General features: G+C 34.3%; 1 non-coding gene across 1 annotated transcript; it reads left to right on the top strand.

The window, feature by feature from the left end:
- The first annotated feature begins 4,900 nt into the window (after window positions 1-4,900).
- Window positions 4,901-5,007, top strand: LOC126021663 (U6 spliceosomal RNA). Its single transcript, XR_007500158.1, has one exon. It is a non-coding gene; the product is annotated as a U6 spliceosomal RNA (small nuclear RNA).
- The last annotated feature ends 365 nt before the right edge of the window (window positions 5,008-5,372 follow it).

Genomic DNA, 5,372 nt, shown 5'->3' with positions numbered 1-5,372 from the left:
TTTTCAGAACCAAGAAATAATACAATGGATAAGGCAAACTTGCCTCACACGTCACAGACAAGACCCCTAAGTAACATTAGGAGTAACCCTTGAGAACAGAATCAGATTAAACCCTTAACTACTGTTGCTCAAAACATTCCAAATAAGTAATTATTTTCCCTTTTTTTGGTGTTTGGGCCACACCCAGTAATGTTCCAGGGGTTACTCCTAGCTTTGCACTCAGAAATCGCTCCTGGCTTGGGGAACCATATGGGACGCCAGGGGATTGAACTGCGATCTGTCCTGGATCAATCATGTGCAAGACATGTACAAGATAGCTGCACTATTGCTCTGGCCCCAGGTAATTATTTTCAAATAGACTGACTCATAGTGACTAAACTTGCATGGAACAATTGTAGAATAATCAGAAATCAACATGATGTTTAAATAAAAGTAAATAAAAAATAACAATAAATGATAGCTTCTGCACAGTACTTCCATTAAGAAGAAAAGAAGAAAAAATCAAAGAAGAAGAAATGAATAAAGAAGAAGAATAAATGAAGAAGGGGCTGGAGAAGTGGTGCTAGAGGTAAGGTGTCTTCCTTGTAAACGCTAGCCAAGGAAGGACCGTGGTTTGATCCCCTGGCATCCCATATGGTCCCCCCAAGCCAGGGGCAATTTTTGAGTGCTTAGCCAGGAGTAACCCCTGAGAATCAAACAGGTGTGGCCCAAAACAAACAAACAAACAAACAAAAAAGAATAAATGAAAAAGAAAAGAATCGAAGAAATTAAGAGGAAGAGGAAGAGGAAGATGAAGAAGAAAAGAATAGAAGAAGCAACAGCAGCAGCAGAAGAAAAGATAAATAGAAAAGAATGCTATAATATAATAACAATAATTTAGGTAAGGCAAAAGCTGCCTTACATGACAGTTAATATAGGGGAGTTTGTGAAAAATAGATTGTATTTGAATATATAGGAAGGTAATGCAAATTTAACTTGATAAGATAAGATAACTGATATATATATATATATATCATTAAAAAAACAAAATTAAAAGGTGTCATCAAACCATTAGCAAGGTTCACAAAGAAGAGAGAGTACACTAAAAATACTATAGCAGAAATGAAAGAACCAACACTATAGAAATTCAAAGAATAATCAGAGATTACTTTGAGAAACTTTATGCCACAAAAAGAGAGAACTTTGAAGAAATAGATATGTTCTTAAACTCTTATAGCCACAGAACACTTACTAAGATATTTTGGAATACCTAAACAGAATTTTTTGTTTATTTGTTTGTTTGTTTTGGACCACACCCAGTGATGTCAGGAGTTATTCCTGACTATGCACTCAGAAATAGCTCCTAGCTAGGGGGACCATATGGGATACAAGGGATCAAATCAGGTCTGTCCTGTATCAGCCACATACAAGGCAAACACCCTGCTGCTGTGCTATAACTCTGGCCTCTAAACAGAATTTTTCTATAAAGGAACTGAAAATGGTACTAAAAAGTTTTCCCTAAAAAACAAAAACTGTATTCGCATTCTTTCAAAATTTAATCTTTTCAGGTTCTTCCAGTAAATTGAACAAAATTAAACACTCTCAGTTTATATGCAGGTAAATAATACTAATACTAAATACTAATATCAGTATTAAGGTTAATATTGATATTAAAAACACAGAGACAACATAAAAAAGAGAATTGCAGGCCTATATCCTTAATGAACACATATCCAAAGATCCCCTACAAAATACTAGCAAAAAGGATTCATCTAGGACATGCAAGGATGTTTTAATATATGCAAATCAAACAACATAATATATCATACCAATAAAAGAAAAAAAGTCATAAGATTATAGTAATCAATGCAGAGAAATATTTTGACAAGATCCAGCATCCATTCATTGAGAAATAAAATCTCTCAACAAGATGAAAATTTAAGAAACTTTCCTCAATATAGTCAAAGTCATTTACCACATACTCAATGGGGAAAAACAAAATGCCTTTTGTCTAATATCAGGCACCAGATAAGATTGCCCACTTACAACACTTTTATTAAACTTTATACTATAAGTACATACCACCATGATTAGGAAAGAAAAAGATAGTAAGGCCATCCAGATAAGAATGAAAAAAGTCAAGTTACTACTATTTGTGAATGACATAATACTAAATTTAAAAAATTCTAAAGACTTTACAGAAACGTTTCTAGAAACAATAGATGTGTATAAGGAAGATATTGAAATATCTCATGCCAGTGTCATTGGCCTATAACAAACATACTTAGAAAAGCCAGTGTTGATGTGAATGTGTTGAGAAAAGAATCTTCATTCAATATTAGTAGGAATTTCATCTGGTATAGATTCTAAGAAATGTGGAGACGTGTCAAAATATAGGAATATAATCAACATATCACCAAGCAATACCACTGTTTTCATCTTTCCCAAAATATACAAACATTAATTAGAAAGAATATATACACACCTTAATTCATCACAATGCAGCACAATAACTAAGATATGTAACAACTCAACTGTCTAAGTACAGATGAATATATCAAAAAGCTGTGCTGTATATTCACCATGAAATATTGTGAAAGTTCTAAAAGAAAACAAAATTATGTATTTGGCCCAAACATTGAATGAAATAAAGGACATCATGTTGATAAAGTTAATAGGAAACAAAAGGGATAGACACAGAATGATGTCTCTCAAATATGGGGCTTAAAGATAAACATAGGGCCTATTGCAATGCAAGAGAATTAATCCACAGAATTCAACCAGAAGAAGGGTGAAAGAAAACACTAAGGGTTGTTGGGGTTGAAGATGAACATACTAGGTTAAAATGCAGTATTGAAATTATGAGCATAAAATGTCTTAACATTATTGTAAAGCATGTAAAGCATCAATAAAAATATTAAAATTAAAAAATAAAACAGAAAAAACAAAGTATGTCTGGTTCTGAATAGTACCTTCTTTAAAGGTACCAAAAGGCAGGCTGGAAAGAGAGTGGTATGCAAAATCTACTGAAAATAATTAAAAATAATTGAAATTGGGGCCAGAGAGATAGCACAGCGGTAGAGCATTTGCCTTACAAATGGCTGACCCAGGACCATCAGGGTTCGAATCCTTGCATCCCATATGGTCCCCCGTGCCTGCCAGGAGCGATTTCTGAGCAGAGAGCCAGGAGTAATCCCTGAGCACCTCCAGGAGTGGCCCAAAGAACAAAAACAAAATTAAAATTTATTAATCTTAAACATCTTATTATTAATTCCAATTAATAACAACATTTCAAATGTATGGTCATTTATAAAATAATTACTAAATATTTAAAGAGAAAAATTTAATAATAAAATACAACAACCTGACTTACTAATTGAAATCCAATTAATTAAATCACAATTTTATTGAAATATAAAAATTATCCATATATATATATAACCTGTTTTATGGTGAATTTTATGGCATATGATGTAGACAGAAGGAGTAGAGTGTAAGATTCAACATAATTTCCAGATAACATTGAGCTTAGGACCAACATTTTAATTTGCATTATTTTAGACTCAGTTTTCATATGTTGACATTGGAAATATCTTTTCCTACCCTATAGATTTCATTGGATTCTTTCAAGAATGAGACAAGCAAATGGATGGAGCATCACTGTGCAAAATGAAAGGTATTATGCAAATTTGAAGGCCTATTATCAGGGGAAAAAATTGGAGTGAACTGAAGCGACCTTTTGAACTCTGCCTGTTTCAGGTCAAAAACTTTTATGTCAGGACTTTGAAATGATACAGAAGTGATTCATGGGCACAAATCTTCCCTGTGTCTGACATTTTCTATTTTCCCCCCTCTCCTGCAGAACCAAAGACCATGCTCTGCTGGCAGGAAAAGAAATGCTTAACCCCTGCATTCCTTGAATACATAGATAAATGGCTTGAATCTAAGAATGACTTCAGCTGCTGGCAAGATCATTTTATACTGTTCAGAAGCTGCTCTACCCCCTGCAGGGTAGAGGAAAAAAATAGCTTTTTCTGTTTTTCCCTCAAGGTAAGAAATCATAAAATGAAGATAGAGACAGAATAGCACAACTGGAAAAATACTGCCAAGAGCTCAGGGAATTTCATGCTGTCAATTTAGCTTTAGAAATGAAGTGCCGAGAAATGTTAAGTGTCTGGACTGTCCTGAAAAGATGGAGAGATTGAGTCGAAGATGAACAGCTATCTATTGACAAAGCAGGGTGTCAGAAAAGCCTGTAGTTTGTATAAATGTGTTTTACTTGGATTCACTTAGCATACATTGTGATAACCACATTTCCTTAAATGGGACATCTTTTCTTTTTTTGCAGGGGCCAAGATGTATGCTGTTCTGCACTATGCATTACTTCCATTCTGTGCTTGCTCCAGTGGTAGCAGGAATTAACCGGGAATGAGTAAATGATATAATCCCTGTAGTATGTATCCCATCTGTTTAAGCATAGATATTTTTTGATTCTGGAATTTATAATAACAGATTGAGTTTTGAAAAAATCAAAAGAGCAGACAGAACAACAACTAGATGTGCAGTGGCCTTGAAAAGTTGGTGATACGTTAATTATTTTATACATTCAGCATTCTTTTACTGGATACGATTATGGTGTCAGGAATTTAGAGAAATACTGGAGATGTATAACTTGATCTTAAAATATACGAAGTTGGGACATGAGAGATAGAACAGTAGGTAGGACACATGACTTGCACACAGTTGACACAGTTTTGTTCTCCAGTACCATATATGATCCCCCAATCCTGTCAGCAGTGATCTCCTAGAATAAAGTCAGTCAGGAATAAGCTCTGAAAACCATCGGGTGTGGCACCAAAATTAAAAAAAATATTCAAAGACTCAAAAGAAATCTATTCTATGTCAGACTGATGATAATATAGGGCTTGCTTCGGCAGCACATAGACTAAAATTGGAACGATACAGAGAAGATTAGCATGGGCCCTGTGCAAGGATGACACGCAGACTGATGATAATCAAATAACTATTTAGGTAAGTTAGAATGTGAAAGTCAAGTGGAAATGAGAATGATATATGTCATAGAATCCTTCATGAAGAACTGAATCTTAAATATTAAATGTCCTTCTGAGATGGCAGATAAGCTATAATTTTCCCAAAACATTGTTTCCAAATACTTACTTTGGTGTTTCCAGCTCAAAGAATGACATTGCTATTCTGCTATCCAAATTGAATCTGAAACGCAAGTGTCAGCTAGACTGTCTTAAAACTGAATTTCTTTCTTGTGACAGAACTGGCAATATAGAAAATATCTGAAAGTTAGCGTATGGCACAGAGAAGGGACAATAGATGAAAATAGTGACTGACTCAGAGACTACGAAGGGTTTTTATAGGTA

Source organism: Suncus etruscus, chromosome 10, assembly GCF_024139225.1.
Source record: "Suncus etruscus isolate mSunEtr1 chromosome 10, mSunEtr1.pri.cur, whole genome shotgun sequence".
Lineage (NCBI taxonomy): Eukaryota > Metazoa > Chordata > Mammalia > Eulipotyphla > Soricidae > Suncus > Suncus etruscus.
The sequence above is the reverse complement of the archived record's forward strand: the minus strand, read 5'-3'. Positions and strand labels throughout refer to the sequence as shown.